Raw genomic sequence first — 17,609 nt, forward strand, 5'->3', positions numbered from 1 at the left:
AGACTTAACTAGCTTAGTGGGCTTAGACTGTAGCTTCAGCTTATCTAATCCTCTTAACAAGAACGCCCAAACTGAGATAATTATTCATAGACGCCCCCCATGACGTTTCAGGCAAGAAAGACACTGATGGGGAGTGCCAAACAAGCCCCAGTCGAGTCATGAGAGGATAACTTATCATGACCTGTTTTGAGAACGACATCTAAAAACTGAAAAGAAGTTGAAAAGTTGAAAACAGGCAGATGAATACTGCAGTCTTGTAATATTCTGCAGTTTCCCAAGATATATTCTGCTGACATTTGAATCTGTTAATAATCAATGCCCATACTTGTTTTCTGGCTTTCAGTTTGAAAAACCAAAAGCATCTCATTCTGATATTATTATGCACTGATCAAATCAATTCAACGGAGATGACAAAATAAACTCCTGCAGTGGTAATTTTCCTATTTTATTGCCAAAACATTTTATCAATGATGGATTACAATTGACAACAATGATTGGAGCTCATTCTATAGCACCTACTTGCTACAGCAAAAGTGGACTAGTGTTAAAATACCCTGCTGTAACTGGCTCCAAACATTTATGCACTTGTCTGGAAGGGCTCAGGGTAGTGTGTGAAATGTGGTGTACATGAAGAGACTGTGTAGCCTATCATTACTCTCAGAATCTTACCCTTCGACTCATGCACAGCCGATGGATGAAAATTCCATAATAATAATGTGACAACACACAGAGCCAAACCATTATGAAAAGGAGCAGATACTTAGTGCCACTACTACACTCCCAATCTGTGAATTACCTTGTTTGTTGTAAATGGATTTACAGGCTGGTCATGAAGTCTTGCAAGACTCATGTAAAACAAAATCCCATTCATAAGTCTGCTTAGGGAGTTCATTACCTGACAGGTTGTTGGCTTTGCACCTAGAATGTGGTGATCACCTGAGTATTTAATAAACATGAGAACAATTAAATTAGTGGAGAAGATTGCTACTGAGCCAAGTAAATGTTATTGTCAAGGAGTCTACACTAAACAAACATGAGATGAGGTGAGTCAACAATGATAACTGACTCCTAGTCATATTTAATAATATCACACAACAAATCAGGCATGTGTGAGATTATTCTGTGTAAATGAACTGTCTAAGACATTTAAATCCAACATGGATCATAGCTAAATGTAAAATTCAGATCTTTTTTTTAAATGGTAGATTCTTAAATCATGTACTACCCTTAGCCCACATTTTAGGTGCTACAAATAAACAGCACAAGAAGAAGGTTGAATGTTTTTTCTAGGATCAAACCGGGGAAAGTTTGGTTATGCCAATGGTATTTGGTTATGGTATTTGGTCCGCTCATCTGCCAGTCCACCCAGGGCCCTCAACTCCAATAGCTCACACCTACACTCAGTGACATCCACATATATGTTCAAAACATACATCTGCATCAAACACTGACTGTCGCTCTCAATGTACGTGCAGTTTGATGCAGACTGTTTTCATCATATATGTTTACAACACGGGACAGAAGTTCTGACACTGTATGTACGTTGTGTCAATGTCAGAAAAGTATCTTATTCCTTCTGACAGTGGGCTCTGAAATCATAAACCCAAATTCCTCCACGGTGTGATTACGATGATGTATAGATAATGAGAAAACGGTGATAATGGTCTGTATTAGATTCATGTTGCGGTGCAGAACCACTCTGAAATACAAAAATAGAACACAGGATGCTTGATACAATTTCGAATGTGATGCAGTATGCAGTAAATCAGCTAACTGAATAGAAAACAGCAGGCAAAGTTAAAAATAGCGGATAAGCAAAAGCCCTGTGACATCAGCCCTCCGAGAAAAGACAGTTCGAAAAGATTTGCTGTAAACGTAGAATATTGGTAATTATACTTTACATTTGCTTATTTACTTATTACGGTGGATGTTGAGAGCAATCACACACTTTCAAAATGTTATTTATTGAGTATTCATCCACACCATAACATGGCAGTATTTTTCCCCACACGATGTTCACTTAGCTATGATGCCATTTGGATTGAAGGTATTCTTTTCTGAACAGATGTGAGAATTCAATTTATTTCATTACTTGTATGAATTTATTGTATAAAATGGTTGATCAAACACAAAGTACACAAAATAGATCTTCTCAGACAATGACAGCAAGGTCTATGTAATGTAAACTATGAGCATGCAACAACAAAATAATATGAAATCAAAATATTATTTTATTATTACTAATCCAGAAATTACCTCCCTATTCAGATCAAGACAGACATTTGCATGGAACAGGGCCCACGCATTTCACTTCAGGAAGTGTAATGGGTTCAAACTCCATTTGTGCTATTCTCCAGGGTACCATACCGGATTAAAAGAACATGCTCAAGGTACATATAGCATGGGCAGCATGTCCATGCCCCTGGCTCAAGACTGGACGCTTCATGGAAGAGTTCAACATCAACTGTACAAATTCATCAATTCCTCAGCATCCTGTGGTATACTTTTTAACAGTTTAGCAATATATGCGTAGAGCATATCACAAATGTATGACCATGTAGTGCATCATTTCAATTGAGCTAAATAGACACTTATCTGTACAGGTACCTGGATGATTGAGCTTTAGGCTCATCGGCCATATGCTGGGACACTAATTAGGAGAGGACACGCTGCGAGGAACATCATCCCCTAAGTCAAATATGGAGGTGCATCTGCTTGCTGCTGGTCAAACGGACTGATATTTCCACCTCACATTACAAAATCTGGAGATGTTCTCATTCAACATACTGTAAACAAATTACTTGTCCTTTAACCCTAAAAGGGGTCCTCTGCCTTCAAGCATGGCTTCACCCACATCACATCAGCATCATCTTTTGCGGACACTGAAGACTAAAAGCTGTCTAAAGTGGGTTAATTACTTGTGAACATTTGGTTTGATATTGGCCTGCATGCCTGCAGACATCTGCATTTCTGGACGACCTCTATGCCCAGTAGCCTCCGCAGAGCAATAATCACAATCTTTACTCTGCAGAAATCTGGGAGCAGACAACTGGCGTCATCAAACCGCAAAGTCAAGCAAGGCTCCCAGGAGCGGGTTGTATGAAAGTCTGCAGCACACCTGCTTAGCTGATCTCTAAGTAAAATTGCATAGGATACTATTACGTATAATACTTTTTTTATCTTTATCTTTATTTTTTATCTGTCAAGTTTTTATAATTGTATCACCAGCATTCATTATATCCAGGCTTTTCTTTTCTTAGAACAGTTATGATGTGCAGTTTGTCCCTTGTGGGAGCCGGCCTTTACTGTCTTTCCATCTCATTCTTTTAATAATTTGCATGATATTGATTATATTGTACCTGCATCCTATGAAGACTTTAGATAGATACTGGGAATACCCTTTTTTAAACTTGAGATTTTAAAATAGAAATATCTCATGGTTGCGCAGAATTCCTTTACTCGCGCTGATATACACATAAATGGCATCTTTGAAGATGGTGAAATGCACAACAGATGTCACAGTCTTGTTGGCAAAACTCTTTCCCCCACATCTACTCAACTGACAGCCAAGTGTCTTCTTGCTTTAGTTGTCTGATCTAAATATCCCTATCATACCAAGATTCAAAGACCTGCACCACTGTCAACATACTTTTAAAGACTTAATTGGAGACATCTGTGCTTTTATCATGTAAGGCACACTTGGGTCTTAAACTTAGCCAGCTTCACATTGGTCAAGAAGTCATTAAGGAGTGATTTCAGGTACCCACACCTACCAACAAATATTCCACTAGTCATACAGTTATAAGATATAACAGATATAAGTTCATTCTTCTATTGCCTGTTGGTTTGGAGTCTACAGTTCCGGGGAAAATGGGGGAATTAATCATCTGAATCAAATATAATAAGGCAATAATTGCAACATTTGGATGTGCCCCAGAAATAGACCCCAACCTCTTTCTCAGATGAGTGACATCTGGAGACGCACAGCAGTCTATCACAGTGTTTGCGTCGACTTCTCCAGCCTTACCATGAACAGACAGGGTATCCATGCACGTGCTACTACTGTGCTAATGCCACGTGTGCATCCCTTCAGATGGTTTACCCACTGGGATCTACCTTGAATCCTGCAATAACCTTCTTTCATCGCAAAGAAGGTTATGACACGTCATTATCTATCAACAGAAACACTGCGAAGGACAGGAAGACAATTAATTGAATGAGACATTTCAAAGTATTTGTACATGGATTCATTCAAGGGCTCTCATTTTACTGTAGCATCTACTCTTAAATCTGTATTATTATTACTTTGGACCTAATGAATTGCAGCTATATAGAAAATGGTTTGGAGAAGCACAAAATGGGTTTGTGCTTTAAAGATGAAGGCTGTTGCTGCAAAGTTGCTCCAAATGCATTTTCCTCAAATTCCCTGTCTCTTTTATCCCAGCTAGTTCAGTTGAAGACAACTAAACTAGATTACTGGCTCCTTCATGTCACTTCTGTATGAATCCTTGATCCCAAATCAAGCTATAATTCACAAGAGAATATTACTGGGGAGGTACGTAGTTCCTCAGGCGTAGAGAGTGGGACTTCCATAGGTAAAAGGTAATGAGGTGATTGAGGGATCAGGACCTGTGTGTGAATGAAATTGACTTGTCATTGAATACAAATCCCAGTTTACAATTTTACTGTTAAATCAACTGAGGATCTTAAAAGAGAGAGGTGCTGTTCATTTGTTGAACATAAAAATGATAAACTCCCAGAAACTCATCAAAGCAAAACATCAATCAAAATGGTAGAGGTATATGAGAGGTAGAAACATGGGCAGATGTCTGATGTCAGATGATACGCCTGTTCAGAATATTTGGCAGAACTGTATTTTTGCCTGTTAAGCTGTTAAAAGTTTGCATTAAATCATATGCAAATACTCAGTCAAAACATTTCTACAACAGGTATCACAAAAACACTCTTCTGTCAATAAGGTCACAGTGGGATTGGTACAATTTAAGTAAAATAAATACGAAAGTATAATCGGTGTAGAATCGCTCAAATGGTGAAAGCCATTTGAAAAAGCATTTATACACTGTTATGGAGTAATGGGTTCACAGAGAAAAAGGCTTTTTAAGTAAGGAAATCATGTAGTACCAGGGAACGATAGCATGTTCAGTAAAGCTTAGTCTACAGACAGATATGTCTGCTATGCTTCATTCCTATCGATAAGATATTTGACCTTCTCCCAGCACATTCTGTCTGACAGGTGTGACTGTTTGGTGAGCATGTCTCAATGCAGTTTGACTGAAGTGTTCGCTGTTGGCTTAACCTGTCATGCCATTGCTGTTCCCCTCCCCCTTTTACAGTGACTTTGGTTGATGGATTTGGTTGTTATCTCATGCATTTAAATGTCACCCAACTGCATTCCCCAAAAACCCCATAACAGAACAAGTGCATGGTAAGAGGGTCACAGTGAATTCTGGATCCACTGCGCTCAAACCTATTATAAAACCACTCACACTATGTGAGTGATTCAAGAAACATGCACAACATTAGCACATTAGTACCCAAATGATTCAAACTTGCTACTTGGATCATTGGTAAAATTATAGGTTGGTTGCATAGAACAATTTGTCCTCCCTCCAGCCCATTTAAAACCCCTTAATTTCACTACATCATGAAAAAGAACCAGAAGTGATTTGTCAAAAAGCAATTATGATGTTTTACAACCCTTTATCAATTGGGAGATCTTGTATGCATATCAGATATCAAAATGACCAAAGAGTCCTAAAGCATACAGTTAACCGTTCCACCAATGTAGGTCTGTTACATATACCGTATATAGCTGTACCACTCAAAGTGGCTTATTTTCTTTGGCCTGATAATCAATTCTCTTGCATCATACATTCTCTTTGTGATTGTCAAATCCACTCATTGGCCATGTGCCAAAGTGTTCTCAGTGTATTAAGGAGATGCTCTCTAGTGTACAACTGGAGGGACAAATAAGTCACTATTCTCATCACACTGAGTAAACTAAAACATTAATTATGAAAGTGATTATCCTTGTTGCAGTGACAGATTAAATGTAAATATGACTTGATATCCAAAATGATGAAAGTGCGATCATGTTCTTCATCTGAACAAGAAAAAGTGTGAGGTTTCACTGGTACATTCTGATTACGTTTTTATTCATCTCATTTTATTAATAACTGGCAAAAAAATCCATCATCTGGGGGCAGAGTACATTCTTGATGCTGAGTTAGCAAATGTTCCAATTATTCCTCTTTGCTGCCTCAGAAGGAAAAGTACAACTTTCTTGAGCCATTAAAAATGACTTGTAGTACTGTACAAAATGATAGTGTGATAACAGATAGATGCTATAGAGTTCCTGTCCTGCTCAGTAAGACTGTTTATGACAGGTTCAAATTAGACAGCTACATCAGACAGAGAATTTTGTTTATTAAACTAAAAATTGAGCTCTTTCAAGTTGGCTACAAATTTGAAACCTGAACCAACTCCTCGTCAACCCTCTTTGAACATATTTGACCTTAAAAGGTTGTTGAAATGCCCATACTGATTCTGGTGTCCACAGAAATGTCTTGATGAGCCCTTCTGAACAATTGTTTTTTTTATGAAGAGAAAAGGCTGAGGTGATCCCCCCCCCCCCCCCCCCCCCCCCAGAAATTATACAAAATTAATTACCAAAATTGTCAGAGAAGTTTCTTGTTTGGTGTTCTTAACAGTGGGTCAAAAACAAGGCCAAGCATCCGAGAGTAAAGAAAATGTTAATGTAGGTGCTGACGTGCAAAAAACAGGCATTTCATGTAATCAAAAGATTATTTAAAAATATTGTTTTTATCACAGTAGGTAAACATAAGCTACAGAGAGCTTAGAGAAATGCAGTTTTAATAGAACAGTGTGATCAATACCATCTGATGCAGCTACTGAAAGCATATGGAAATCAATGTCACCTTCAGATAAACAGTAGCCATTACAGTCTAGAGCCTTGCAGACCAGCTACTATATGGCTACCGTCTGCAGCACGCATAATGATATCATATCTCTTCATTTTAATGTACGCATAAAGACACTGACATGCAGCACTGGTAACTGTAGTCTGATGCTATCCACATAGAACGATAGTCATAGAAGAGAAACTCTTAAGGGAGACAGATGCCACCTGTAATCTTGTTATCTGTGGCCTGTGGAGTCAACAAAGGGAGAGGGAGGCTGGCCGGTGTGTGTCTTGGTTATCAAGAGACATCCTGTTTTGTAGTCGGGGCACAGTATGAGATGCTTGCTACTATGGTGGTCGCATAGGCCACTACTCTGTCTCTACCGGACTCGTGGAGTCAGGATGAGGGTTATCCAAGCTAAACCAGCTCCTTGCTTGCTATTGAGTGTCATCAAGACTTCTTCCATAGGTTACCACCTCCTCCAAACCAATACTGACAGGCCGCTCCCATGACAGTTTTTTATCCTCAGTTCATAAAGGAGTCTGCTCGCTTTCTCTCTCTCCCTCTCTCTCTCTCTCTCTCTCTCTCTCTCTCCCTCTCTCTCTCTGTCTCTCTCCCTCTCTCTCTCTTTCTCTCTCTCTCTCTCCCCCTCTCTCAAGCAGCCCTGGTGTTCTGATTCTTTATTACCATTGGATTCCTCCCTGCTGCCTCGTGTGGCCTCTGTCACAATGCTATTGTTTATACGGCCCCCAGAGCTCCACCCTACATATGATCCTCAGCAGGAAGCAAACACCAGGTCAGTCCTTTGGCACTGGAGCTCCCAGGACCAGACTGTTTTATCAGTTAATGCCAGGAGAGGCGTTGCTTTAGCCCAAGATGAGATGCAAGCTCTGGGCCCACACTCAACACTCTGCTCCCCCGAGGATATGAACAGCAATTTCCCTCATACAGATTTACAACTCAAATTTAGGCGTGGCTAAAGGAATGCCCTCAGGTGTAAGAATGATGTATCATGCAGTAATTCCAAAGCTTGTTCAATTAGAATACCAAATTTCATCAAAACAAAAGGCAACCAAGACATCAACTAGCTGGTAAGAAACAGCAGTCCCAGGAGCTGTCCATGATGCATAGCATAGAGGGGAGAAGAAAGGAAGCTGTTGTTTTCCACTGCAGAGAATGAGAGGTACCATAGAGGTGGTGAAGCATAACAGATAAACAAGAGTCACAACCAAGTAACTGTTTTAAATCTATTTTAAAATGTCTTTCATGCGGTTGGCAATGTAGCCCACCTTGTAACTTAAGACCCTGATTTGCAGTATGGTTGTTTTCCATGTGTGTGCACTAAATCTACACGCAGTTATTTCACTCGTCCATCATTTTATGGCAGTGTTTGCTGTGTGACAAATACACCTCAGCAACACACTCGGTGGAGATTTCTCTCCAAAGAATTTGCCACATTCTCCCATATAAAAGGTCAATGGTTTTGGGCGTATTGTTTCTCTGTCGTTTCTGCTGAGCCTGGTAATAGACGTATCAGTCCTGATTTCGTAACGCTAACACATGACACCAGCACTCTGAGCAGCTGCTGTAACACAATGCAACAGACTGGCAAGAGGGTAGCTTCCTTCATCTCGCCCCGCTGCCCATACAGCAACCTAGAAACCAGCACCAGTCCCACACGTTCACGCCTTGTGAATCTCTCTACGGCTGGGATCCAGCTGTGTGAGAGAGAGGGCTGGGACGTTACACAACATGCAAATGAACCCTAGGCTCGATAATGAGTTTCTTGTGGGTGATTTAATTTGGATGGCACTTGACACTGCCACCCTGAGCCTGGCTTATCCTGTAACAGTGCACAATACACTGGTGAGATCAACCCACTTTAGCAAAAATATTCAGTAAAAATAGAAATATGAACCGATGGCAAGGCACTTCACAAGTAGGGTGAAGTGCCTTGCCCAAGGACACAACGTCATTCAGCACGGCCGGGAATCGAACCAGAAACCTTCTGATTACTAGCCTGATTCCCTAATCGCTCAGCCACCTGACTCCCTGTTTGTGTGTGTTGTTCGTTTGAATAATAAACCCAATAAGATTCAAGCGTTTTGACCCACCTAAGAATGAACTTCAATTATGTTTTAATAATATAATGGCAACATCCTACAATACATATTATTTGGTGCACCTGTTCAGCATGTCAATCGTAATGAATGTCATCTCTTGTGCTCTTCCTAACTATATTCTCAACGCGATTGATTACCATTGGTTTTTGTCCCCATAAAAAATGCTCCACCCATGAGTGGGAAATATCTACATTTACATTTTAGGCATTTAGCAGACGCTCTTATCCAGAGCGACTTACAGTAAGTACAGGGACATTCCCCCCGAGGCAAGTAGGGTGAAGTGCCTTGCCCAAGGACACAACATCATTTTGGCACAGCCGGGAATCGAACTGGCAACCTTCTGATTACTGGCCCGATTCCCGCTCAGCCACCTGACTCCCATCCTATCTGTTAGGAATAAAGACTTAAATATAGCAGTTTGTGAATTTAACAATACATCAATGAAGCAACACGACCCTGTTGTATTCCTTTTCTGTGAAAATCACTTTAGACTGTGGCTGCTGTCTATAAGCGGCTGTTCTGCTGTGCTTGACCACCGAGTGCTCTAGTCGGGTAATGGTCATGCACAGATGGGTGCAGCTCATTTATGATGGTGGATTCATTCTACTGCCACTGTCTCCAAGCAGAGCTGCTATGTAAAATGAATTCCTCATAAAGCAGCTAAGCCACGCCAGCTCAGCTTGTCACTGCACTGACTTTCCCCAGGGGTTTGTCATGGAAGGTAGTGTGGATCAGGCTGACCGATACAAGGAGCATATGCTTGGATTTACAGTAAGTGTTTGGCATTTAGTCTCACCTCTCCTAAATGGGTTTACAACCCTGCTACTACCATGTCTTCATCTGGGAAGCCTTTCCTTCGCCTATCTACATTCACAAGCGAAAACAGATCATCCAGCACCCTGACCTCCTGATCCCTCTACTGCCTTTGAACGCTGATCTCGGCATGGCCAAAAAATTACTTGCTATAGGGGTCAGTGCCACTAAGATACCATGAGATGAATTCCTGAAAAAATGTAGAGGAGAGAAGGATAAAGGGTGTGTGTGTGTGTGTGTGTGTGTGTGGATGGGGGGGGGGGGAGGGGGGAGGCTTTATAGTGAAAGCAATGACCTCGTAAAAGGCTACTTTAAGGCTCATTAGTTTGACAGTAATTATCACCCTTTTTCTAAGATGCTTTAGCCTATTGTTATTGTGCTGACATACTGATTTGTCACCTATTTTACGCTATTCAATACATGAAAGATGATTCACTTATCAATTACCATTTCAATTAACAAATGGTGCGTTTTGGACCAGTCCGATGTTGCTTTTGACAGATAATATTCCTAAACAAGCATATGCATGCATAATACATGTATTTGGCAATTCAACGTTTTGTCTTCGGCCACTACTTCTAAAACATAAACCTACTTGCGCATGAAACCAGATGATTGTAGAGTAATATAGAGCACTAACTGAAAAAAGAAATGTGGGTATTTGGGGTATTAAAGCACATTGCCTACTATGTCGTTAGCATGAGGCATATAATAAGGGCCATAGTTAAACTGCAAATTAGGGATCGAATTCAAAACCTTTCCTTTTTAATTCCCGCTAAGGTTTCATTGGTCGGCTTTGTACCAAATAATAGATGGTTCTAGCTTAGCAGTCAGTGTCCCCATGCGGCCATTGGGCTTTTCTGCACTGATGAACATACTCCTGCTCTACTGCTAACTTGCGAAAGTATGCCTTGTGCTGATACAGACACGCCCGTAGCATTCGGTCATTTGCACTCAAAGCTGCCTGACTAAACACTGATGGAACACTTAAATGTAATTATTCTCACCTGAAAGCTTTTTAGTTCTCACTTCCCACCATAGGCTATTAAATCACATGTAGCCTATACGCAGTTTAATTGCATAGCGTCAATGCACAATGGTGCATACATGTCTGTGATAAGTGTTCACAGATTTGCTTCCCTTTGATAACTTGCAGAAGTCCCATCGGTTTTCCAATAATGAGTGAGAATTACAACATCAGAAGGATGACCTCGTTTCCACTGGGAACCGACTTTCTTCGCATTACACAAAAATAACCAACATAAGTGGAGACTTTCCTAAGGTCAATTGAAATCCAAAATGCGGCTGACGGCCTAGATTTCTGTAAATCATATGCTATTCGTAGGTACTGTAGGCTGTTGAATTTGTTATTATTCAAAACAGTAGGCCCATGTAAATTGTATTACAAACACCTTTAAAAAAGTGAACTGCTTTGCCAATGAATCACTTTTTCTAAGTAGGCTGTGCAATATTAATGTTGGGTCAAAAGTAAATAATAGGCTATACAATTGTCAGTTAGACTATTAATTAACCCTTAATATTACATAGTATCGACGTAATGTATATTAAGTGTATGCGTCATTCAGCCTATTTCAAGAAAGGCAACATTCAGTCTACGGGATTTCATATCTTGTCAACTTGCAACCTGAGCATCGATATCCTGACATTGGTATTCTGCCATGCATACTGTAAATCTAAATCCACTGGGCGAAACGGTGTTTCAGAAAACTACACCCTACTTTTCACAATGCAAATGTATGCTTACCTTATGACATGCGGTGGATAGCACCCCGTAGATATTGTTAGAAGATTACATATGAATTATTTCCGCACAAGCATTATCTTACAGTGGTATTTCTAAGTAGATCGTTGGACGAAAGAGTTCGCTCCAAGGTGACATCGATTTCGCTTGAGAAAATGCTCACCGAATTGATGCGCGTCTTAAAGCATCATTTTCAAATCCAGAGCTACCATTCTGTGAAATTCCTATAGGCATGCTATCTTTCAAATAGTCTATCGGGTTAAAAGCTCAAACCACACCTTAATTCCAATATGATCCAAGTGGGACAGAAAGCGACGTAAATTGAAAAGCTATTCCAATGCCCAGTCGAGAGCTATACAGTCCAAAAGTGTCTGATTCCAGAGTGTATTAGATGTTGTATCAGAGTGTACTGAAGTGTACTACGGTTGGAATTATTTGGCAACCATAGCATAATGAAAAATCTGGCAGAGAGAAGTAAAATGCATTTTAGGATCCCGTGAAGCAATGGGTAGCTCTTCAGACACTGCCCCTGGTGAAACAGACGCAGTGAAGAAACTGTAGGTGTTAAATTCAGACGCGCCGTCTCATTCTGTTCGTATCCAAGTAGACTGAGATTGTCCTGAATGTCAACGCCAATGCTACATTGACTGATAAACACTGTCCTATATGGTATCCGTAATACGCTATTGCTTCCCAATTCTCAGAACAATTCACCCAATGTTCTTATCGCTTTTGGTCGGATTGTTATCGTAACTTCCATCTTCGATACAGTGCGGTGTTCCCACCCACGCATAGGCAGGCGCTTCTTTTACGTGATACAGTCCCAATATATTTGCTTGACTGTGCGAGCAATTCGTTTTCATACACGACTTGCTTTGTCCGCTCCTCCAATGAAAACAATGCGGTCGATTTTTCCCAGGCAGGATGGCAGTAGCAGTTCTCTGTACCCTGCATCTGTACCCTGCGTCGTCCCATGGACCGGAGAGCTTTTGCACTGCGTCTCTTCTTAACACCCAAGTCATATCAGCGTACTAAGAGGATGACGGCTGTTTTAAATGAAAATAAATCTCCACGCCAAGCATACAGTGAACCGTGTAAGTGTATGGAAATCGTGGTCCAATTAGTATATTTTACAGCAATGATTGATACTACAATGCACTACTTTGGTGTTATTACACTGAAGGCAACTAACAACAGTATATAAATAATTTATGTTAATACTGTTGAGATTCATACTCTCATGGATCAACAGAAAACTAGAAGCACCATGGGGGTAAGGTTTTTGGATGGAAGTTTGGATTGCAGTTCACCATTTGATTTCCTACTCACAATCCGCATAAACATGATAATGTCATATTCTTTGCATCTCCAAAACATAACCTCCATGCTTTAAATTCTATTAGCTGAACAGGATTACATAGACACCCACACAGTGTTGTAAAGACAGCTCCAGCATGTTTGTGACACACTCAACTCCAGAGTCAGATCAATGGAGTTGGCCGAATTTCATGAAGGGAGACAGCCTCGTGAATTTCCACCCACGAGAAAAACAATGGATAATCCACTCTCAGAGTGAATAAGAGCCACATCAGCCCCCTCGGTGGAATTAAATGGGGGCTTTTAATGTGCCATGCCCTCTGCACAGTCTTTCTAAAGAGAGGATGACTGTCCTGTCCAGATGAGTGCTGCATTTGGGCAGGGTCCATCAGCCAGTATCCTGTATCTATAGTAAGTAGTTTAGAGGATGGAGGAGGAAATGCTGATGTGGACATTTACATTTATTTGACAGTATACAGCAATTTAAGCCTTTTATATTTGTTTGAACTGCTGATTACTTTATTTCCAGTCTGGTGGACAGTTTGTACTTTTATAATTTTAGAAAGTTGCATGTCAGCGTTTCACCTTGATTGGTTGTGAAAGGTTAGCTGGGTGTTCACCTTTGGTGCCAGACTCCCGAGTTCACATTCCAGGTAGTGCATGTCACATGCACTACCTGGAATGTGCACTACCTGGAAAGGTTCAGGTTACACATGCAGCATGTGTAACCTGAACCTTTTAAACGAAAATCCAAGAAAATACAGTGACAATGGTGTAGGATTTTCTTTTATTATTCTTTCGTGAATTTGAAAGAAAGAAGAAAGAGATTAGCTGAAAATCCGTTGTAGACCAGGGTCTACATTTTGGGGGATATAGAGTGTCCATGAATGAGCATGTTCATTGGCTAGATGAATGCATAGGGCCCCTGCACTGCATACTGATGGCAGTAGACACAGAGCATTGAAAGAAAGCCAATCCACAATTTATGTCAGGCTATCTCTCCATGGGGCAATGCTGGCTTTCGCAGTAATGCACTGTAAAAGTGATTGATTGTTATGATATTGAAAGATTGTCCATCTGAACTGTCCTTAGTCTCCAAAATGATGAAATTACTGTGCACTGGTCTTTGAAAGTATAGAAGAAGATAAGGTCAGTTAGACGCATCCATTCTCATAAGTTAATGTACTCTTTCCGAAAGTGCAGATCATAAAAAGGTGACTGATCAGAGATCTAGAGTAAAGCCTCTTTCTCCTAATATCCCGAGAGGTTTGGCTTAATGTTGTGGAACATATTAGGTATGGTTGTTCCCCAGTCCTCTTTCAGGTGGGATCCTAAACTAGGTCTAAATGCCTTTTCTGATCAAAACATAAGTGCCCTCACCATTTTAAAACAACTGGCTCAGGTCAATTTCCAGTAGGCAGAGAGAAATCCCACAATTTTCGTTTTCACTATTAGGCCCAAAGGCCCACCAATCGGATGGCCCGTTTTGGAGTGCCTGCTCCCCCTGTGAGCATGGTTGGAATAGCGTGAAGAAGGATTCAATCCAAGTCAAATACAATAAAAGTCCACTCAGGAACCAGGACAGCCATACATGATCAGGGTGGCCATGATTTTCATCTGTCCTCTCAGTGAGCCCCGACCCTGGATCCACCCGCTCCACTTCCAAAGATTTGCAAAGATTTTTCTTTTCAATCAGATTACAACCATGTTCACATAGTGCATCGGAGCCTGGCTAGTGCTCTCTATTAACAGATGCTGTAATTGGCTTGTTACCTGTAGTGTTTCACTACCTGATAATATACAGTAAATACCTCCAGAGAACATTGCTTTTTTCGAGGTCACTGTGACTATGAGGTTCTTTGACTTCTGGGGCCTCAAACTGCGAATCCATTTGTGGATTTGTAAAAGTAATAAGTGGGTACTGTGGTGTTGAAATGGGTTACTCATCACATACAATGGTTTGACACTGGGAAGTATAATTTTGTTGTTCACTGATTATGATTCAATGGCTTGAAATAAGCTCAGAGTCATACTGACACCAGGTGGTCATTTTCTACGCCTTAGCTTTTTCTCCAGAGTTAATTAAATTTCCTTTCAGAGTTTATGGAGCACCCCACGTCCATTTGAAGTCACTAAAAAGACAGCAGACAGTCTTTGGTTGGATTTGTGACTGGTCAATTACAATTCCTCGTATTATGTTTTCACTCATTATTTCACATATTGTGTTTTAATTTAGCCTCCCAAGAGGAGCCAAATATATTTCAAAAGTAGGAAAGTGAGAGAGAGAGAGAAGTCAGTTTCCCTATCTGAGGGAAAAAATCTCAGCAGTACAATTTTCAGGGTGCCATGGCAACGAAGCATTCAAAAGAATTTTGATGCGAGCAGCAGGGGAGGAGAAACTGATGACAAGGGACACAATTTGTTACCCCAATTGCAAGAGCAACAGAGCCTGATTGCGCACACAAGCATCATGCCATAGTTCTTATCTGGACCGTTGATTGAAAACACGGTTGTTCTCCACTGTCCAATCATAATAGCCCTTCCGCCATAGGATGAGTTGGAGAGGCTGCAGCATCTGGATCTCCATGGAGATGGAGGACTCCGTTCAGGTTGCTGCTGCATCAAGTGAGGCTGCAAAAGCGTTGGCATAGCGATGGGAGGTAGATACCATCGGATTGGCGATGCTGCCAGATGAACACAGGACAGGTGCTGGGCGGAGACTGGCAGTACTGTCTGAGAAACTCAATTTCAGATCACAAGAGGGGAAGTGGCAATCACCATAGCAGTCCAGCTGTCCATCTTCAGCAGCCATGCGCATACCCTCCAATCTCACTCTTCAGTGCTCTGCAAACAGACCCCTGTCCTGGCAAACATAATCACGCGCAACACAGAGATCCAGTGGCTGTCTGTCGTTAAAGAGTCTGCCCAGCAAACACCCCACACATCCCAGTTAAACATCTTTTTACACAAGGCAACAATGTACAACCATCAGTTGAATGTTATCTGGTGATGAAGTCTTGAAAACACAATATTTGCATTTGTTAACATCCATGAATGTTTGTTTGTGGCCATCTGTCATAAATTGTATTTTCATGTGCAGGTAAACACACAGAACATCCATGAAGCCATATGGATTGACTCTTGGGAGCACATTACAGTAATATGTGGCGTGTATGTGGGTAGAATAAAGACCTTATATAAAACTAATGCTGAGCACCTCTGTGTCATTTCATCCACACTCATCTCTCCCTGTTGCTTCCTCGGTTCTACGATAATTCTAAGATAATCAACATTCATTAAGTTTCCATGTAATGGGCCTACACACACTGAATTTAAACCATTTCATATTCTCCTAATCCTACATACCATTGGTTGAATTGACCCAGATACACAGTGATCAATTGCTGGTGATTGAGCTGCAGCGGCCATGACACTCTAACACCAAGAAGATCGTTGAATGAAGGAGTTGTGCTGCTAATGAAGAGCTCAGTCATTATGTTTTGTCATCATGCGCTGCCTTTGTCTGGGCTGATGTAGGTGAGCTCCAAGGTTTCCTGTGCTGGCTTTATGGTGTAGAATAGATGAGTGTTAGGGTTCAGTGGGTGTGTGGAATGAAGGGGACCAAGGTTATGGTACAGGTCCATGCTTGCCCAACACAGTGGACTGTGTCAGTGACTGAGAGCCTAACCTGAGCAAGACTCCTCTTCTCTGGGTCGGCTCTCTGATGGAGTGTGTTATCAGTTCAGGCAAGGAGGCTAAATCACTGGTTGAGCAAAGGTTAGAGCAACTGGTCTGGACTCTCTGCCTTGGAGGGCGAAGGGGTGAGTGACAGAGCTGCCTGAATCACAGGAGAGCGCTCAGGGGTGGAGAGTGACTATATCGCCCTGGGCCAAACTCTGAGATTTAGGTAGTGCCGACATTCTGTGATGCAATGTTCAATCAAAGCAAGACAGTGCTTGATGAGAAGTGTGTTATCTATAAGTACCACAAGCCTAGCTCACTGTTTCTGGTTCTGTGCCTCCACAGTTCAACATTGTTCAATCAAACAAATAGGTTACACAACTTGATGGGTGATATAGCTTATCTACTGGAAATAATTTACCTCTATTCAAACTGATGTATGAATGTTGTTAACCATGTGTAATGTCTTCCTGTATTATCATCGGTACAGTAGGAATATTGCCTTCTGTTGTACCTCTATGTAATGTCTCTTAGTTTGACCTCAGAAAGGACAACATAACGTTTGTGAAAGTCAGGACGTTCATCTGCTGTCAACTGCCACTCTGGCAGACAAAATACCATTACTTCATCCATAACAGTCATGGCCAGATCCTTATTCAGCTTCTGTGGAAGGGTAATGAATTAGATTCCATTAGAACTGTCTGACATGGCGACAGCCTGGTCCAGCGCTTGCTTCCTCTGTCAATTGCGCAAATATGCTTTTCCATCTCCAAGAAGAAAGTTCTCGAGGGATACCTCCATCCAACGTTTTATCATTGCAGCATTGCCTCTTCCTGTGAAGGCATGACATATTGATTTTCCTCCAATGTAGCTGTTATGCAAAAAGAGAACTTTGAGCAGCTGTTTACAGTTGAGAACGCTCTAGCCTCCTCGATACACTCCCCACCTCCGCTCCACCAGCTCACTTTT

General features: G+C 41.1%; 1 protein-coding gene across 1 annotated transcript in view; it reads right to left on the minus strand.

Moving 5' to 3' along the window:
* lrfn1 (leucine rich repeat and fibronectin type III domain containing 1) overlaps positions 1–12,618 on the minus strand; it is a 64,369-nt gene extending 51,751 nt beyond the window's left edge. Inside the window, exon 1 of the mRNA XM_062473037.1 lies at positions 11,646–12,618. The gene's annotated coding sequence lies outside the window, so the exon portion shown is untranslated. The remainder of the gene's footprint in view (positions 1–11,645) is intronic.
* Positions 12,619–17,609: the final 4,991 nt, after the last annotated feature.

Source organism: Osmerus eperlanus, chromosome 11 (assembly GCF_963692335.1).
Source record: "Osmerus eperlanus chromosome 11, fOsmEpe2.1, whole genome shotgun sequence".
NCBI classification, from domain to species: domain Eukaryota; kingdom Metazoa; phylum Chordata; class Actinopteri; order Osmeriformes; family Osmeridae; genus Osmerus; species Osmerus eperlanus.